The following is a 20,293-nucleotide window of genomic DNA, read 5'->3' on the forward strand; positions in this document are numbered from 1 at the left end:
CTTGTGTTTTGACTTTATTATGAATGTGTCATGTTTCTAGGAGTATGAACATGCCTGGAAAGTGGAGTTGAGACTAAACTATTGGTTCCACCATAAGGGATGGGATTAGTGGTTCCTGGGCCCTGCCAGCAATGCAGCTGTATAGACAAGCCACGGTGACCTAATCTCCCCAAGTATGAGCTGGCCCCTCCAGCTGTGACGGGGGAGTTCTAGCTGGAGGGTGTGAGATAGATTTGAGTGGAGTGGGAAAGTCTGTGAGTGTCTGTGGATATGAGAGGAGAAAGGGGACGGCTGTATGAAAGAGAAAGAAATATACCCATGATTGTAGAGGGAGACCATGTGAGCAGGTGGAGAGTATTCTTGTGCTCAGGAAAAAGGAAAAAGGCAATGAAATATGGGCACCAAACAAATTAAGAAGAAGGCAATGCCCATGGGAGAAGCAAAGACCAGCAGAAAATGGGACAGACCACTTTTGTCCAAAGGGAGTGAGTCATGTTCCATTTGCAGAAAAGTGGCTAATAAAAAAAGTTGGTAAAATCAGTAAGTTTTAAAATATTTGGTTATTTTCAAAAAAAGGAATAGGGAGATGTTGAGTCCTCATTTTGAGCAGATTTTCCCTGGTGCTGAGTGTGGTCAAGCTCACATCTTCCCCCACAGGGTTCCTTGAGAGTTAATGAGGAGGCATTCTTGTACATATTTCTTCCATTCACCTTGTAAATTTCCAGCACATTATTCCAATTGTAGTTAAATCATTCATTGTGTAATTAGCTGATGGTCTAATTTTACTCTCTCTCTTCCTTTTCTCCTTCCCTCCTGCCATCCTATGTCTTTTGGATAGATTTACAGGTGAACAACAACTGAAAGCGAAGAAATTTCGACAACTCTTAGGTTTATTTTAACCAAACTTTTTCTACGTATTTTTAGATAGTTAAAAAATCAATAAGGAATTATTGAAAGCCTGTTTTTCCAGGCCTTTGGAGCTTAAAAATTAAGATAATATCCCAAGGAAAGGATGCAACTAAATTTTTTAGACAATAAACTTCAAATACTCATATTTCATGTATTTCTTTATATCAAAATGAAACTGAATATTTAAACTAGAATGATAGAGCATGTAAATTCAATTACTTAGCTGTCACTCATTTTAAGAATACAAACATATAAGTGACTCAATCAAAAGTGGATATTTTAAAAATATATAGAACAAATTATAATTTCTGAAAGGCTCAAATTAACCAGTTTAGAATGTTCAAAATTTGGTCCAAAAGCTGGAAACCAACTCCTGTAAAATTAGCATACTTTATACAAATGGATTAATCCAGCAGATAATACAAGATCCCTGTGTACTCCTGTGAATTCAGCTTCCTTCTGTGTCTTTGTGTCAATATTGTAACCATAGCATTGTTGATCGAGATATGTAAAAGTCCCAGGGATTTTGACTGGATGTGTGGCTGGCTGTCGCCTTTCCCTGCACATCCTGTGTGAGTCCCTCTATATATAGAGAGAGGAAGTCTGTGTGTGTGTGTGTGTGTGTGTGCGTGCGTCTTGGACTTGGCAAGGTTTATTTGGAAGGGCACAGAGTATATCACTCCCCCAGGTCCTGAGAGTGCACTGGAGGGAAAGGGGTGGATTTCGGGAACTTTCTTGCTGTGTTGGATGCTCTTGGGGAATGGCTGCAGGCCCAGCCAGAGCTGCAGCAGGAGGACAGCACGGCACACAGGCTGGGCAGCAGAGCTGCAGGATGTGGAGGGGTATGTGTTCCAGGAGAGCTCCATGAGCCCCACCACCAGCAACCTGAGCAGGTGTGTGAGCCAGTGTGCAGTCCTGGCCCGCAGGAGGTAGGGCAGTGTGTGGAAATACCAGACATAGAACTGGTAGTGGAGTGGGTGGCTGAAGCAGATGCCAACGAAGTTAGAGGTGAAGAGGGCAGAAATGATCTGGTTAGGTGTGAAGGGCTGGGGTGGAACCTTCCTTTTGGAGGGATCCTTCAGCAGTGACAAGATACATTCCCCCATCCTGTGCCACCAGTAGAGGGTAAACACCCACCAGTAGAGCAAGGTGAGGTGGCCAGCAGGGCGAGGTGGAAGTCACGGTGCAGGCAGAGAGCCCCTGGGAGGAAGCACCGGTTCACTGTCCAGCAGAACAGAAACTGGCGGCCAAGGTCAAAGGAGCGAGACAGGTAGCCAGTGGGCTTCTCCAGCAGGAAGGGCAACCCCAGCACCACCTGAAGGCCAACACAGATGCCCAGCTTGGGGAAGGCCCCATGGCAGCCAAACTGTGTGAGGAGAAGAAACAGTAACCCAGGGTGAAGAGCAGCACATTCATCTTCACAGAGGCTGCCAGGCTGGAACACCAGCAGCCCCAGCCCCAGTGCTGGACCAGCAGGAGGCTGATACTGAGGGCACTGGGTCATAGAAGAGCCGCAGCACAAAGGTGGAGTGAACACAGTAAGAGGCGTGGCACATGAAAAATAAGATGAAGGGAGGTGCCTTGTAGGTCTGGAGGTAAATCAAGAAGACAGGCAGCAAGGCGGCCAGGTAGAGCCCAGCAAAGGTGTTCTGGGCATGTGAATGTCAGTGCCTCGGCCAGGGGCATAGAACAGCCCCATAAAGATGGACACAAAACCAGCTGGGTACACAAGTGGCCCACTGTCATAGGCCACTGTCATCCTGCAGCTGGGTCTAGTCATAGGTACCGCTGATGACACCTTCCACCTGGGCCATGTAGGCCTTCTGGTCGATCTCTGTGTCTTTCACTAATTTTCAGACTTCGTAATAGGAGTCGTTCAGGTACCTGTAGAGGAGCTGGTACAGGATGTGCAGGGAAAGGAGAAAGACAGCCACACATCCAGGTGAGCCAGGTGTGAGAAAACATGGGCAGGGCCAGGCGTGGTAATCCCAGCACTTCGGGAGGCCGAGGCAAGTGGATCACTTGAGGTCAGGAGTTCGAGACCAACCTGAGCAACATGGCGAAATGCCATCTCTACTAAAAATACAAAAATTAGCCAGGTGTGGTGGCGGGTGCCTGTAATCCCAGTTACTTGGGAGGTTGAGGAAGGAGAATTGCTTGAACCTGACAGGTGGAAGTTGTAGTGAGCCGAGATCATGCCATTGCACTCAGTGAGCTGAGATTGCACCACTGCACTCCAGCCTGGGCGAGAGAGCAAGACTCCATCTCAAAAAAAAGAAAAGAAAGAAAGAAAGAGAACATGGGCAGATGCAGTACAGATTTGACTCAAAAGCAACTTGTTTCAGAGGGTCAAATTGATCTATGTACCCTTCTAAAGCACTCAAATGGTTAAGAATGTCACCAGACGAATCTCAGAGTAAAAACCAAAGCCCAAAAAGATTGCTCCAAAAAGAGACTATCATCAAGAACTTCTAGGTCAATTACACATTTTAAGGTCACCAAAGCAGGAATATCACTAAGGTGAATTTTTTCTTCAGGGCCTGCTAAACAATGACAATACTCAGATCAGGAAAGTAAATGAACTTATTGGGACTGATTTTAAATTATTTCAATTGCCTGAATGAGCACTATATTCATTTTCATCATTGTCCCACCCCAGGCTTCTGCTAAAGCCCTAGTGTTTCAATTACTTTACAAAAAGTCTTAAAAAGCAAGTGAATTCTCATTTCACACTCAAGTGAATCAGCTTTTACTTTGAGTTTCCATAATAACAAAGTAAGTCTTTGATATGCTTTGGCTGTGTCCCCACCCAAATCTCATCGTCAGTTGTATCTCCTATAATCCCCACATATTATGGGAGGGACTCGTTGGGAGGTAACTGAATCTCAGGGGTGGATTTTTCCCACGCTGTTATCATGATAATGAATAAGTCTCACGAGATCTGATGGTTTTATAAAGGGAAGTTCCCCTGAAAGCACTCTCTTGCCTGTTGCCATGTAAGACGTGCCTTTGCTTCTCCTTCACCTTCCACCATGATTGTGATGCCTCCCCAGCCATGTGGAACTGCGAGTCCGTTAAACCTCTTTTTCTTTATAAATTATGCAGTCTTGGGTATTTCTTCATAGCAATATGAAAATGGACTAATATAGCTTTAATGAAAATTGCCCTATGAGTATAAAAATTACAGGGCCAGAGCAAATCTTTCCAAAGCAAGCAATCTTGGATTCTGTCTACAAGTTGTGATTAACCCACCTGGGACAAGAAGAATACGTGTTTTAAAATGGCCACCGATCTGTTGCAATAAATAGTATTTTCGAAAGTAAGGGATGCAGGAGTAGAGCAGTAGCACTTAGTCAGCTTAATTTATTAACACACTTAGTGTGTACTCTAAATGTACCCTGAATGCAGGTTCCTGAGGTGCCAGTCTTCTGAGATGTGCTGGACCTGAGAAAGGGGCCAGGGGTAGTGGGTGCTTAGGGCCACCAGGTGCTTTGAGCCATGGCAGAGCTCAGCAGTCATCCTTGTCTTCCTAACACACAGTCTGTGGAGGCTGCTGCCCTTGTGAAGCTGTACCGACCATCCTTCAGTAAAGTCACAAGCACAGGAGGGAAGAAGTCCAACAGATTTGGGAGATGTAGGAGAAATATATGGAGAAAAAACATGGACTACTAACATTTCAATAAAACTTCTTTGAGCATCTGAGCATCTTTTGTCACTGCATTTTTGTCCCCTTGCAAATTTGGTGCTGGTACATAAATCTGCTTCCATGAAGATTTACTGAGTTGACCTTCTGCTAGAACTTGAATTTCAAGCTAGGAATGCAGGGCTAAGGAATACCTGTGATGCTGTGGATGGCCTGGGCAGAAGGTCAGGGCCCAACCAACTGTAGAACCCCATATCTCCTGGCCGCCAAATGTGCCAACGTTGAAATGAAATAAAAACCAATAATCTCTTCTGTCCGTTTTAGGTGTGAAAGGAAAATAAAATCTTTGCACCCCAGACTCATTATGCCAAGGAGACAGTTAAGCTTGGGAACTAAGTCATGCAAAAAAGAAAAAGAAAAGAAAAGAAGAAAACTTGCCTTCCTTTTTGTTCCCACACAGATGGCTACAATGACAGAAGGCCACATATCTCCCCAGGTGGCCTCCCTGATAACCCATAACCCTAAGGCAGAGTTCTATGGAATCTCACCTGACAGTGTAAAGTAGTAGCTTATCTTCACAGGCATGGGACAAAAACAAGACTAGAATGCTCCCTCCCTCTGCCCACCCTGAAACAAATGTACATTCGACTTCCTCTACTCTGTGTTTACCTTATCCTGTATAAAATGCAGATTTACTGAATGCAGATTTACAAGTGCAGATTTACAAATGCATAATTAACTGTTTCTCTACCCCCTCTTTTCACATGTAAAACGTGGATTCAGCCAGTGCTAATCAAAGCCTCACTAGAATGTAACACTCAACTCATTGTCTACCTTCCTCCCCTTCTTTTCTTCCTTCCCTTGCTGCTCACTCTTTGCCCTTTAAATATGGATGTCCTCAAAACCTTCTTTGGAAAAAGCCCTGACCACAAATCCTATTGTGACTTGTGTCTCTTTCTCCTGGACACATCCTCAACTTTGGCAAAATAAACCTCTAAACTGATTCAGATCTGATTCAGATACTTTTTGGTTTACATAGTCCTCTCAGTAAAGGTAATACATTGTTTACCTGGTTAAATTTGCAAAAACCAGGACAATCCAAGGCTTTTCACTGGACACACGTGGGGAAAATCCAGAGTGCCAAGCTGAGGTCACTGCAATGTGGAGGTGGTGGGAGTTATCACAAACCTCTGCTTTCTCCTGAGCAACCCAGAAGTTCAGAAGGAGTTTTTGCAAGACATATACAGATTCTTACCTACATGTACTTGAGCTGTTTTCTCTAGTTTAACTGCCCTGATAACTTGCCTCATAGGTGAACTTTTACAAAGTAAAAAGGCAGGCTTAAGGAAACAAAAAGATAAAACTGCTTGTCCAGAATGAGATGAAATCTGAAACTGGATTCTATTCAATTGCCATTACTAATTCAAAGAACCACTGGAATCTAAAACTGAAATATCTCCACTCCTCTGTTTCTCTCCCTTGCTGTCCCATACCAAAGTTTGGGGTCTTAAAAAGGAAGCCAAATTCAACAGGGACAGATATTTTAGAAGAAAAACTCATTTTCTTTAAAACTTCATTTTATTAAACTCAAGGTATTTGTGTCTAGTTGATGTGATGACTCAAAGGGTTCATGTTGGCCTCCTCTGAGGGCTTTGGAAAGCCTCGCATGCCCACAGAGGATGCAGCTGATAAAACAGAGACGGCCAGAGACGGTCACTTATCCCAACATCAATGGGTGCTTTCAGTTGATTCAGATGTAATTGAAATGCCCCATTTGCATTGAGTTCGCCAGTGCAGGAAAACACAAAAAAGAAGTGTGGGCCTTGCCCCGGGTTATAAACAATCTCCGGGTTTTTCATGAATTACATCTTAGGACTGTTTCTAAATTTGAGAAAATAAATTGTCTAGCCACCAATGTGCGCAGATCTCATTTCATCTTCATTCAATATCCACTCCGCAGACAGAAGGTAAAAACCAAATGAACAGATCACCAGACTCCATACAGAAGAGAAGACATTCCTGCCAGGGCATAGCCCACCCAGTCCCCACCCCGTCCCCTCACAGCAACGAAAGTGTGCTTTAAAACAGCAGATTTCTCTGGCAGCTGTGTGTTTGTAATCACCAAAAGAAATATGTCCCCCACAATAAGCTCAAAACCATCACGTACGTATAGAACGATTAGGTGCAGATGTTGACTCTTGTACAAATATTTTACTATGGATTCAATTATTAAAACTTTTGCCATACTTAATCACATAAACTATGCTTGAAGAATATATATGCCTCATTTCAACGCAGCAAATGCTGGGTGATGCCTGGATTAGAGGAGGGATAAGACCATGTGCCGCTGTATATTGGGGAAAAATTCATTTTCTTCCTAAAACGACCCCGTAGTGTGTTACGAGAGTGACTGGCGTCATTTTATTAAAATGTTTAGTGAGAAATAAGGCAAAACTTTTAGATGCACACACGCACACACACACCCCATGCTAACATCCATGCCTTTAATTATTACAATTAATTAGTAGAGTAGATTTTACTTAGAAGGGCTTAGTTGACAGATTTGTTTGTGGTAGAGCATTTCCCCCTCTATGGAGCTAGAAATATGGCTGTAAATATGGCGGTTAACAACATCTCTGTCTGCCGCTAAGAGAGTGTTGACACAGATGTTTGGCTAATCATTTATAGCAAATAGCTATTCCCATAAAGGCTAAGATTAGTCGGAATTGGCATGCACTTCTTTCTTCTGTGAGTCTCATTTGATTATGGATGATGTTTTGTTAGAGTGTATCCATGCAACCTCAAAAATGATGTAAAACCCAAGAAAAACACAGACTCTGTGCCAAAACCGAATTAAATAAACATCAGAAAAATGTGAGCTTGATTCAGGTTCAGGTACCATGAAACTTGCCTTGGTCTATTGTTGTTAAAACCTTCAGGAAAACTATAAAAAGCAAGCTTGACATTAATATCAATTTAAAGTTGGCGTGGCTGCCAACAGTTATTCCACATGAAGCTCAGCTGGCTGCATCGTCTCCAGCACAACATATGGTGGCAGCAATTGCAGCCTCCAAAAGCTGTGAAAAATGGCCCACGCAGACTGGGCAAGGAAAAGCTGTCTTATCTGTGTAGATGCGCTGCCACTGTCAGCATTTTTCTAATGATGAGCACAGACCCGTCTGGGAGTTGGATGTGGAGGTAGTTGTTCCTCCCACTTGCACTCTGGGTGAGCAGTTTCAGAGTCTCTTATGGGTGCTGTACTCCCTTTCCCCTTCCATCAACTGACCCCAAGAGGTCTATTCAGCATGCCACCTCTCTTCTCTCGTTTGCCACCCCATCCTCACACAGATTCTGGGAAATCCAAGTAGAACTACCCATAGTATTACTTCTGGAGCCTCTCAAGGAATCTGGAAGTCCTTGATCTTATTTCTCTACTATCCACAGTCCCAGGAATGGGGCTTAGGAGAACAAGGGCAATACCAAAGCCCAGTTGAGCACCGGGGCCTCCAAGAATCAGGAAAGCATCTGTTCATTTGTGACTTGAAACATCATGTATTCCTACGGTATGTGCCTGCTACTGGGAAGGGTTCTACCAGGTGTTGGGGGATAAGGGAGAGGGACAAAGACCTGGATGTGAAATGGTTGCATAAACTTCACCTGCTTGCCTGCTCACTAGGGAACTGAATCATAGACACCAGAAAGCAAAGTCACAAAGGGAAAGCAGGTAGAGGGTGTGAAGAGTTGGAACTCTTGAGTATCAGGTGGGCTGATAAGCATTTCCCCTGGCAAGGAAATAAGTGACATCAGGTGAGTCGGAGAGAATGCCAAGTTAGCTTTCCCCAAGGGAGGAGGCTAGGCCATTAACACTGTGAGTGCACAGAACACCCAAGTTTGTGGAGGAACCCTCTTCTAAAGCTGAAACCACTGCTTATCACAGAAGTGTCTCATGTCCAGAAACCTAAGACTCTGACTCCCTTCTTGAGAGTTTTCATTTGTATGAAAATACAGCGTCCCCTTCAAAATTCATACTGAAACTTAATCTCCATTGTGGTGGAAGTAGAAGGTGGAGCCTTTTAGGAGGTAATTAAGAGGGCTCCACCCTCGTGAATGGATTAGTGCCTTATGAGAGGGCTAAAGAGAATGAGCTTAAGGCCCTTTTTGCCTTTCTGTCCCTTCTACCCAGTGAGGACAGAGCGTTTTTCCCCTCCTGAGGATGCAGCAACAAAGCCCATCTTGGACGCAGAGACTGGGCCCTCATCAGACACCAAACCTTGATCTTAGACTTCCCAGACCCCAGAACAATGACAAAATAAATTTCTGTTCTTTGTATATTAGCCACATGGACTAAGTCCAGCAGCTCACACTGTCTTACTCCATCTCTATCTCCCAAATGCAAGTTAAGCTGCTGCTATGCCATGTGACTTAGCCCAGAACTCCCTAGCACTTTTCTGTTATAAACTTCTATATATGTCAATCTCAACAAGGAACAAAAGAGCCATGCTCTTTTATTTTAAACAAAATCTGTAGGGAAGAGAGGAGAGGAGAATGGGCAAGCAAACACAAAAACACACTCAGACCTTTACATCTTGTGCTGAATGCTTTCTACATTTGTATTTACTTTCAAGATACTTAATAGCATCAGCTTCTAATCTCCTACACTCTTCATTGCCTGATAACTCCTGGTCCTCCTTGAAGACTTGGCTCAGAAGTCAGCAACTGCAGGCCCCTTTGGCCTCTGGGCATCCTTAGCACCCATTCATACATCTACTAGGGACTAATAGATGGTGTTGACTCACCTTTCCTTTCCCAGCGGATTGAAGTTCTTAAGAGAGGGTAACAATGCCTTTAGCAACATTTTATGTCAGCTCTGTGCAATGGAACTGGTGGCAATGATAAAACGTTGTACATCTGCACTTCCCAGTTGGCAGCCACCACCCACACGTGACTATGGAGCATTTGAAATGTGGATGATGTGACTGAGGAACTGAGTCTTTTTTCATTACATTTCATGTTAATTAATTTAAATGTATATCTCAATCAGTGCACGTGGCTAATGGTCCTTATATGGGACAGTGCAGCTCCCCAAGCTCCTACACTGCTTGGAATAGGGAACCCGGCCCACTGTTAATAAAATAAACTGAACTTAGTAGCTAAAACCTATCGTAGTTCTAGGCTTAAACAATGAAACCTTCTGAAATATCAGGGAAGTTACTCATCTCCGTCTTTATTCATTTTCCACACATTTGACCAATCGCCCTGTGCCAACCTGGTGGGACTGCTGTCTCACTAGACTCCCATTCCATGCAGCTAGGGCCTCTCCGCAGAAGTGCATGTGAACGGAGACCTGTGCCTTGTGTGGGAAGATCTGGAGAGGAGGCTGTGTGCTCCAAGCAGAAGTCTAGTACCTGAAAAGGCCCCTAAAGTACTGGTAAGTGAAAAGGGGAGTCTGCTCTTGAAGGCAGCAGTGGAAGAGGCGGTCTCCAAACAATGCAGGGCCCTACAGGTGTCAGAACATTTGCATTCTACTTTACACACAGTGGGAAGCCATCGGAGGGCCCTGAGGAGGGGCACAATGTGATGTTCCTGAGGGTTTAAGCCCCCTCTTCTCACAGTTGGGAGAACACTAGACACAGGTCGGGGGCAGGAAGGAGAGCAGGAAGGCAGGTGAGGGCCCCTCCCCAGTGGTCTGGGGGCAGAACTGGCCTGGCCAGAAGGAGGCAGCCAGAGGGACAGCGCCAATAGGGTATCTCCAGGTTGAGCTGGAGCACTGGGCACTCCAGACACAGAGATGTGTCCTGCAGTGAGGTCGGAGTGGGTGGCAGAGCTGCTTGCTGAGAAGTCCAAGATCTCAGATTGCCAAGGTGGATGCAAGGAAGAAATGTTGGCGATCCCCAAGGGACATCGATGTGGGCATCTATGTGGGCATGTGGCAGGTGAAAGCCAGCAGGGAGACATCCAGAAGAGCTGACCTCAGCAGCCACCAGCACCCTTTGCTCTGAGATGTAAAGCCTGTTAACACAAGAAGACACTGTGATGGGAGCAGACCAGTCACATGCCTCTTTCTCTCTCTCAAAGATTACAGGAGAAGGTCCGCCCAGTGACTGAGCTCAGATCCAAAAGCTTGGCACAGGGCTGGTGACCTACTGGGGTGCGCAGGACGGCTGCGGCACTTTAAATCGCCCCGGAGCTGTATTTCCCATGGACTGAACCCTTAGATATAGTTGTTGAGAAGAACTGGGATGCCCCCCAGATTTTCTTAAATTTTATTTCTCACAGTGGACTCTCAGCAATGAGATAAATTTAGATTCCCAGTTAAGCAACGCACCATGGTAATTGAGCAAGTATGATGTTTTAAATTACACTTTTATTATCTTGCCTTTCTCTTCCAACTTCTAATTCTCCTTTCTCATCACTTTCTGGTTGTTCCTGATCTGTAACCCTTCCTCCTCACAGGACAGTCATTAAATGGCTCCGATCTCCAGTAAATGGTGGAAAGAATGAATGGCTTTGGCTTTAAACACTCCTAAATAGACAGTTGGGAAGTGATCGAAAATTAAAACCAGGCAGCTTAATGATATTAATATGGTCTGTTCGAGAAAATGAGCCTCAGCCCCTTGTCTCTGGGCTTGACTTTGTCTATGACCTCAGAGCTCAGAGGGAACAGCTGGGAAGGGGAGGCTGTTGGTGACTGGGCCCCCCAGCAGAGGAAACCAAGCAGTGGGGCTCCTCTCTAGCCCCCAGGGTAGCTTCGCTCGCCTCACATGGAAACAGGAAATCCAGCTTCTTCGGGTCGGAATGGACAGCCGACGGTTCCCGCAAAGACGAGGCTGGAGGAGGCTGAGCGGATAATCCCTCAGCATCTCTCCAGCACCTCTTTCCCAACTCTGCCAGAATATGGAGAGCTGCAACCAACTCACCCACACCCTAGGCAGCCTGTTAGGGCTAACGTTTTTACTTGCTGGGATCTCACTGAAAACTTTACAAATGGAGGAACTTTTACAAATTTGACATCGAGAATTCAGAAAGTGCGTCAGCTGTAGCCTGGTGAATACAATGACCTGGTGCAAAGACGCGATATTCATATCCAAATGTCTCAGTGTGAGGATTTGGGGTTGGTCATTTCTTTTGATTTATCATTGAGGGCAAACAAAAGGTGAATTATATTAACATCCTGTCAAGAATAGCAGCGCCATGATTGTCATTTCATTGCCCCAAATATATCAAGCACCGTATCAACCACAGACAACAGGGAAGCCTAAAATGGACTTTTTAAAAATCATGCATAAAATGGTAACTTTCTAACAACTATGCCAATTATTTTGATCTCTAGAACAGGAAGCAGGCAGGAGGGAATGCATTTTGTCAGACATAAAGACTTTTCCAGGTTGTCCTCACTGGCATCTTCGGATGCATTCCACTCACACTAAAACAAATCTGTTCAGACTCATTGATTTCCCCAGTCACACGCGGATCATTCTAGTAGTACAGGAAGGATCTAAAGCAAGTACAGTCCTGATGCCCCAATGAGAATGAAGTGAACGAGGGAGGCAAAGTTCTAAGATGACTCCCGAAAGTCCCTGTTCACCCCTGGGCCTGGTATATACAAATTGTCACCCAGTTATTAAATCAATTACTAATCTAGGTTCTGCTGTGAAGAGATCTTGCAGATAAAATCGAAGTCTTGAAGATGAATCCAATGAATTGACTTCAAGATACAGCGATTATCCTGGGTGGGCCTGATCTAATCAGGCGATGAGGCTCTTCCTGAAGAAAGATATTTGAGGGTGACTAGGAGGGAGATTCTCTATTGCTGGTTTGAAGATGGAGGGGCGCATGTGGCGAGGAATGTGGGGAGCCTCTAAGAGCTGGAGTTCTCAGTCCTAGAGCTAGGAGGAACTGAATTCTGTCAACATGAGGCCTCTGCCTGAGGCGGAAATAGATTCTTCCCAGAGCCTCCAGAAATGAAAAATGTCCTGCCAGCACCCAAGTTCACTGCACAAAACCCCTAGCAGGAAATCCAGCCTCCCCGCACCCTGACTTCTGACCTATAAGATCTATGAGCTAATAAACGGCTATTGGTTTTAGTAATTAAGTTTGTGGTAACTTTTGCACAGCAAAGGAAAAATACAAAATCTGTTTTGGAACCAACAGATAAAGATTGCTAAGAGACGCCATGGCTACACGGTGTCCACGCTCAGCCTCAGTTTCCTCACCTACCCATGTGGCAATGTCTGTCTATACCGTGCCCCGTTGGGAAGGGGTGAGGACTGCCAAGAAAATGTGTAGAAATCGCTGATCAAAATAGAAGCTGCCACCAAAGGTAGACTAAATCCTATTCTTGTTGTCAATGAGTATAAATAATTACAGTCATTCTTATTTTCACTGTTGGGGACATTTCATTTTTTTTCACAATGTTTTTCGAAAAAACAACAGTATCAAGAAAATAGCCTTTCCCAGGCAGCAGTGCTCAGAAGGCACGCATTCATTGAGATGTCGATGGTTGTTTCTTGAAGAAGGGTGCCAAGGTCTAATAATCACCACATTCTCGGAGAGTCACAGGGTATCGGAGATTAAAGGTCCTGAGAAGTCCTGCAGCAGAGGAACTTGCTCAGTATTATCTAACCTGGCACTTTGTTCCTCACTGACTCAGTAAGCACTCTCCTCCAGCCGCTCGGCTGAATCTCATGGAAATGCAGTGGTCCATGGAACCCACTTTGAGGAGCTGGTTGAGAAGCTAATAAGAACAAACAAACAAATGAAGATCTGCTGTCTCTCTGTAGCAAGCAATCTGGTCCTTCCATCACGTGGGGCTATGAGAGTGCCTGCACCCCATCTATGCCCAGGGCTCTCTGCCAGCTTTTAGACACCCCACCCCTTTGTCCTTGGGCCTCAATGTTCCAGGCACTCTGGGCAAAGGAAAATGAGCTCTGGTAACAATATTTAAGGTGAGGGGCACTGCCCTTCAATACACAGGGAAATAAATGTACATCCTCAACATGTTCACTAAGAAGTTAAAGGCATTTTTAATGGGAAAATATTTGGCTAGATAAGAGAATGAAAAATCACTGTCCTTAAAAAAAAAACCCCACCTTTTAATTTATCCAAATTCCATAAAGATAAACACTCTATCTACTTGCAAATAAAAGATAAGGCATTTAAAACAAGACCTGCTGTGCCAGATAAAGAAGTATATTATAAATCAACAGGAATTTATATTGTATGGCCTTGGGCCAAGACAATAGGCAGATCAAGGGAACAGAGTAGACAGTCCAGAAGCGGCCTCTCACACACAGGGACTAACATATGAGCAATATGACTTAAAAAGATGAATTACTCAATAACAAAGTCAATAAAACTTGCTAATTCTTTGGTAAAAAGAAAAAACAAAGTTAGTCACCAACTCTCATCTTATTTTAAAATAAATTTCAAACGAATTTAAGTATAACTTCTAAATATACTAAAAAAAAAAAAAAGCATACATAAATATTTAATCCCAGGGTTAAGAAAGAACTTTTCTACATAATCGCAGAAGTGAAAGCACAAAAATAATTGATGGATTTGACTACATATAATTTTCTATATTAAAGAAAAACATAAATGAAAAGGCAAAGAAAAATGGAGAAAAATATTTGCAACATTTATGAAAGACAAATGGTTAGTGTTATACAGATGTAAATGAATAAGAAAAAGTTGAATTCCCCAAAAGGAAAATGGACGAAGGACATGAATAGGTAAAGTAAATTAAAACACAAATGGCCAATAAATATGTGAAAATATATTTGACCTCACTGTTAAGGAAATAAATGGACACAAAATAATGAGTTATCTGTCCATTAGGGTATAATAAAAATGAGTGATAATCCTTCCTGCTGGTTTGGTTATGGGAACTGAGTCAGTTGAAGGGAGGGTAAATTTTAAAATTTCAGGAAGGCAACGTAGAAAAAAAAATCAAAACTTGGAAATAGTCAAAAGGATGGCTCTGTCTTTCCGCGTCCTCATTAAGGGTAACGGTCTTTGCTTTGACTTATTATTTTCTATTGGTTAGAATCTACCACAGCCATGTGAGGGTCCCTGGTATTATAACACACAGAACACTGACAGCAATGCCCATGAGTCTTGTCTGGTGTTGACACAAAGGAACAACGCCCCGCGGACTTGGAAAGGACCGCAGCCCAAGCATCAGGGTGTCCTTGTATGACTGAATGACCTTCTTCTGAGGCTTCTGTAACCTCTTTCTGCACTCTGTCCCCATGCTGCTGCAGCCTCACTGTCCTGCTGCCTGTCTCACTACATTAGAGAAATACATCTTTGACATATGCTCTGTATGTATTTGTATGAAAGTCATGTTTTTAACTTTTTAAAAATGATACTTCGACAGAAATTTGGCAAATATATATCAAAGTTCTCAAATGAATATCTCTTCTCTGCAACAGGAATGCCGCTTCTAGGAATCTTCCCTCTGAATAGAATTAGATAGAAGTTGAGGCCAGGTGTGGTGGCTCATGCCTGTAATCCCAGCACTTTGGGAGGCCGAGGTGGGCGGATCATGAGGTCAGGAGATCAAGACTATCCTGGCTAACACGGTGAAACCCCGTCTCTACTAAAAATACAAAAAAATTAGCCGGGCATGGTGGCGGGCACCTGTAGTCCCAGCTACTCAGGAGGCTGAGGCAGGAGAATGGTGTGAACCCGGGAGGCGGAGCTTGCAGTGAGCTGAGATTGCGCCACTGCACTCCAGCCTGGGCAACAGAGCAAGACTCTGTCTCAAAAAAAAAAAAAAAAAAGTGAAGAGACATCAGCAAGGAAGTTCAGGTGGCTTTGTCTTACGATGATAGTTTAAAAAAAAATGTCATTGGTTCTCAACCTAGGGTGATTTTGTCCTCCAGGGGACATTTGACAATGTCTAGTGACAGTGGTGATTGCCACAGCTAAGGGGAAGGGATGTTTCTGGCATCCAGTGGGCAGAGATCAGAATGTGAAGCCACATCCTGCAGTAGCCAGGGCAGTGTCTCTGACAAGGATGGGCTGTCCCAAACTGCCCATGGTGCTGAGGCTGAGAAACCCTCACTAATGTACCACCCTAGGGATTAGGAGGAATACATTAAAGTGGAATGTTTTACAACCATTTTAATTATGATTTAAAAAAAAACTACGATATTGTCCGTGTATATTTATGTTTAAGACTTATTGTTAAGTAAAAAAACTATAAAATTATATTTGTGGTGTTCATATGATCAGAAAAAATTAATACATTAATTAAAATTTCATATGTAAAGAATATTACATCTTTCATGTTTTCCATAGAATGAATACATTTTTATATGTATGTGTATATACAGAGAGGGGGAGAAAGAGAAAGTAGCATATAAATAAAAATACATACATTTTATTACCTATTACGGTATTTATTCTTCCACATACTTCTCAGTTCATGTATATACGGGGGCTTTCTTACATCCTGCACGGATGCCTGAGTTTCCACCACTAACGAGTCTTGTCTCTAAGTGAAGAAGTCGTTAAAGCTGTTTATGTAAAGCCTGTGTCTTGGAGACAGGGCGTTAACTCATTATGAGTCACACGCATTGGGTATGAAATGGCCGATTGGATTGGCTGGCGTGCCTGTCACTCAGCACCGCCCTGGGACCAGACAGCTTTGGTGACCGAACCGGAGAGGGGCTCCAGAGCCGGACTGATCCTGAGAAGGCTCCACCTCAGAGCAGCACAGGGAGGAGATGAGGCCCCACTGCTTTCCCTGGGGCCAGGCCTCATGTCAAGTTGCAGAAACAGCCTGAGGACAGAGCCATGGAGAGCCGAGGAGAGGGCAGGCTTGTCCATTCCAACTTCTGTCTCTGCCTCTGACCCACATCTGTGGAATCAGGGCGGTGAACCAGAAGCCTCTGGAGTTTCTCAGTGCTCTGATCCCGTGAATTCCTCCTCTGTCCCCGCGATTTCGCAATGAAAGGATGTTTCCCATTCTCACCAAGTGCCTGTTGAAACTGTTTCCTCAGCCTGACAACTTTATTCTGTTACTTTCAAATGATCAAACACTCCCAGGAGGAAAGTTTAGGTAAACCTCTCTTCAAGAGAGAGTCCCAAAGAACTGTCGACCTATGAAGCGCTCTCAGGACCTGGGACGTGTGACCACGGATATCCGGGGATCAGCCAGCGCTGCGCCCTGGGGAGAAGGAGGCGTGGGGTTACTGGCTCCGGGCTGCATCCCCTCGTCTGCGTCTGTGCTGTTCCTGCACTTCATAACATAATTTTCCTCTTATTCCTTAAGGCTCCACAAGTCTTCTACTGCTCTCTGTCACTTTATCCTGGGAGTCGGATGTTTGCCTGGTTTTTTAGTGCATGTGAATGCCTACCCAAAATTGCTATGTGATTTTCAAAATGCTAAATTCCGTAGATTCTTTGAGACCAGTGACTTTCACTCTTTCAATCCATTTCCGTTGGGTTGGACTGTGAAGTGCGATGGGGAGAGAAAAGAACACCTTTGTAAATAGCAAAAAAAAAAAAACGAGAAAAACCTCCACAATGTCTTGAACTTCACAGACTTGTGCAAGGTTGGGGCCAGTGTTCTTAACCCTGGCACTATTGACGTTTTAGGCTGGACAATTCTTTGTGGTCAGAGACTGTCCTCCCTGTGGTAGGGTATTTAGCAATGTCCCTAGGCTATACCTACCAGATGCCTGTAGCTCTGCCCTTAACCCCCACTACAGGGTGAAAAGTCAAAAATGTAAAAATGTCATATCTAGGGCAACACAGGGATCCATATGCCCCGTTGAGCAATGGCCTTCAGTGTGAAGGTGCAGAAGGAGCCCAGAGCTCGTCTGTGGCGATGGACGCCTCTTCTTGGTGGCCTACAAGAATGTGGTTGGTCCCAGACCATACTTCTGAAGAGTCATCAGTCCCACTGAGCAGTAGACCATAGCTGGGATGGTTTATAAAAGCTCGTCCAGTACATACATGCAAGCATTACAAGTGATCATCTTTGTGGTAGAAATTGTGATAATTAGGAACGATAATATGTTCTTCTTTGTATTTATTCATGCAACCTAAATTGTCTATGTTTATTCTTTTAGTAATTTTTTAAAAGCTCAAGAAATGGAAGAAGTGAGAGAGATGTTTCATGTACTCTTAGGTGATGTGGCCAACACACCCTAAGGTCACCCCTCCCCAGTGATCTATGTTTTGGATAATCTACTCCCCTGAGCATGAAGGGGCTTGTGACTTAATTCTAGATAATCGAATACAACAAATGTGATGGTTAACATCTGATATGAGATTCTGCCTTAGCAAGTGGGGGCAAGAGACACTCCCTCTTGCTGACTTGTGTAAGAAGGCTGCTGTCCTGTAGGAAGGACTGCGAGAGGCCACGGTGGCACGAACCGTGGCAGCCCCTGGATGCTGAGAGTCGTCCCCAGCTGATAAGTTTGGCTGTGTCCCCACCCAAATCTCATCTGAATTGTAGCTCCCATATTTCCCACATGTTGTGGGAGGGACCTGGTGGGAGATAATTCAATCATGGGGGCGGTTCCCCCATGCTGTTCTCATGGTAGTGAATAAGTCTCATGAGATCTGATGGTTTTATAAGGGGAAGCCCCTTTTGCTTGGCTCTCATTCTCTCTTGCCTGCTGCCATGTAAGATGCCTTTTGCCTTCCACCATGACGGTGAGGCCTCCCCAGCCACATGGAACTGTGAGTCCATTAAACCTCTTTTAAAAAAAAAAATAATAATAAAGTACCCGGTCTCAGGTATGTCTTAATCACTAGTGTGAAAATAGACTAATACACCAGCTGACTACCCCCAAAAAACAAGAACTTCAGTCCTACAACCACCAACAACCTGAGAGAGCCTCTGACAGGACCACAGCCCTGACTGAGCCCTGATTATAGCCTGCTGAGACTCAGAGCAGAGGCCACAGCTGGTCTAGGCCTGAACTTCTGACCTACTGAGAGCGGAGGTAACTGGTGTGTGATGTTTCAAGTTACTAAGCTGTGGTCATTTGTTATGCAGCCACAGGTAACAAACACAGACAGCTTCCCTCGCCTTTGAGAACACATCGGCCAAATGCCTTTCATTATTGCAGCCACCTCTAGGCTAAGAGAATGTGAACCCTTGAGTATTCAGTATCTGCCAGATCAGAACTTACAGGACATTGAGGGGGACATGCAGCCTGGAATAGCTGGAAGCTGACCTGGCTCTTGCTGCTCTGCCTTGATGGACTCCTATGGACACAAGCAATGCCACAGAACACCAACCCCAGACAGGGACACCCTGTGATGGTGGGGGCGGGGGCAAGGCAAATCAATACCCCTCTGTAATCTGGTCTGGTCACAAACAAAAACAAGAACGTGGTCAATACCACAAATACACCTAGGCATCCCCCAACCCCGGCTAATGTGAGCAGCTGCTGCTTTTACATCAATTGTAGCACCAGCCTCACTCCATTTCCCCCACCTTCCAGGACAATTAATTAAAACATTCAACCATAGAATGACTCCCATTTCCAGACAGCACTCCATCTGAGCATGGCCTGTGTATTAGGGTTCTCTAAAGGGACAGAACTAATAGGATAGATGTATATATGGGGGGAGTTTATTAGGGGAATTGGCTTACATGATCACAAGGGGAAGTCTCACAATAGGCTGACTGCAAGCTGAGGAGCCAAGAAGCCAGTCTGAGTCCCAAACTTCAAAGGTAGGGAGGCTCACAGTGCAGCCTTCAGTCTGCGGCTAGAGGCCTGGGAGCCCCTGGCAAACCAATGGTGTAAGTCCAAGAGTCCAAAAAAAAAAAAAAAAAAGCTGAAGAACCTGGAGTCTGATGTTTGAGGGCAGGAAGCATCCAGCATGGGAGAAGGATGAAGGCTGGAAGACTCAGCAAGTCTGCTCATTCCACCTTCTGCCTGCTTTATTTTAGCTGCTGTGGCAGCCGATTAAATGGTGCCCACCCAGATTGAGGGTGGGTCTGCCTCTCCCAGTCCACTGATTAAAATGTCAATCTCCTTTGGCAATACTCTCACATATACACCCAGGAACAATCCTTTGCATCCTTCAATCCATTCAAGTTGACACTCAGTATTAACCATCACAGCCTGTTTCCTTGACGCTCCCCAAGATCACCTCGTATAAGATAGACAAAGCTTCCAAGTCTTTCCCAAGGCCCTCTCGCTGCTGCTGCTGAGCTGCTGCTGGGTCCTGGTGGTGCACAGTCTTCCTTGTTGTGATGAGCCAGTCGATGGCCTCAACTTTGCTGGGCTACAGGTGTGTTCCTGGTGGCCTTTGGATGACATCATTGACAAGGTTATGACCAAGATAATTTTGATGTATCCTAGTTTCAGCATAAAAGTTGGGAAAACATTCATTTGAAAATAACCCATACCAAGGTTTTCACAAAATACAATCAAAATCCAGGGCATGTTAGTAGGTAGCTCATAGGTGTACCTGCTCTGTGTGTGCTGTTGTCATTGATGTCTGGAATGAAGTAATGAATTAGAAAATCTTCAAACACCAAAGAATGATTTAATGAACTATATTTACATAGTATATATAACACATATAACATAATTACTATGTACTAAAAGATAAGAAATTATAATTGTGCATTTTAGAAAGATTTGGTCAAAAGAGGAGGAGGGATGAGGATTTTATCATGATTCTCAATTTCACAAGCATTTCTGTAAATTAGGAGCTTACTGTACTAACTAGAAATGGTGGATGGGTTTTTAACTTCAATTCCAC

The 20,293-nt window shown here is 44.3% G+C and overlaps 1 long non-coding RNA gene and 1 pseudogene across 1 annotated transcript; both read right to left on the reverse strand.

The window, feature by feature from the left end:
• The window catches only part of LOC100603869, a 28,889-nt pseudogene extending 14,085 nt beyond the window's left edge, over positions 1 to 14,804 (reverse strand).
• An 860-nt stretch (positions 14,805 to 15,664) lies between these two features.
• Positions 15,665 to 19,849, reverse strand: LOC101177537. Its single transcript, XR_001114500.2, has 3 exons — positions 19,173 to 19,849; positions 18,706 to 18,883; positions 15,665 to 17,011 (listed from the first exon to the last, which is right to left on the reverse strand). It is a non-coding gene; the product is annotated as an uncharacterized LOC101177537 (long non-coding RNA).
• Positions 19,850 to 20,293: the final 444 nt, after the last annotated feature.

The sequence above is a fragment of the Nomascus leucogenys genome, chromosome 6, assembly GCF_006542625.1.
Source record: "Nomascus leucogenys isolate Asia chromosome 6, Asia_NLE_v1, whole genome shotgun sequence".
NCBI lineage: Eukaryota > Metazoa > Chordata > Mammalia > Primates > Hylobatidae > Nomascus > Nomascus leucogenys.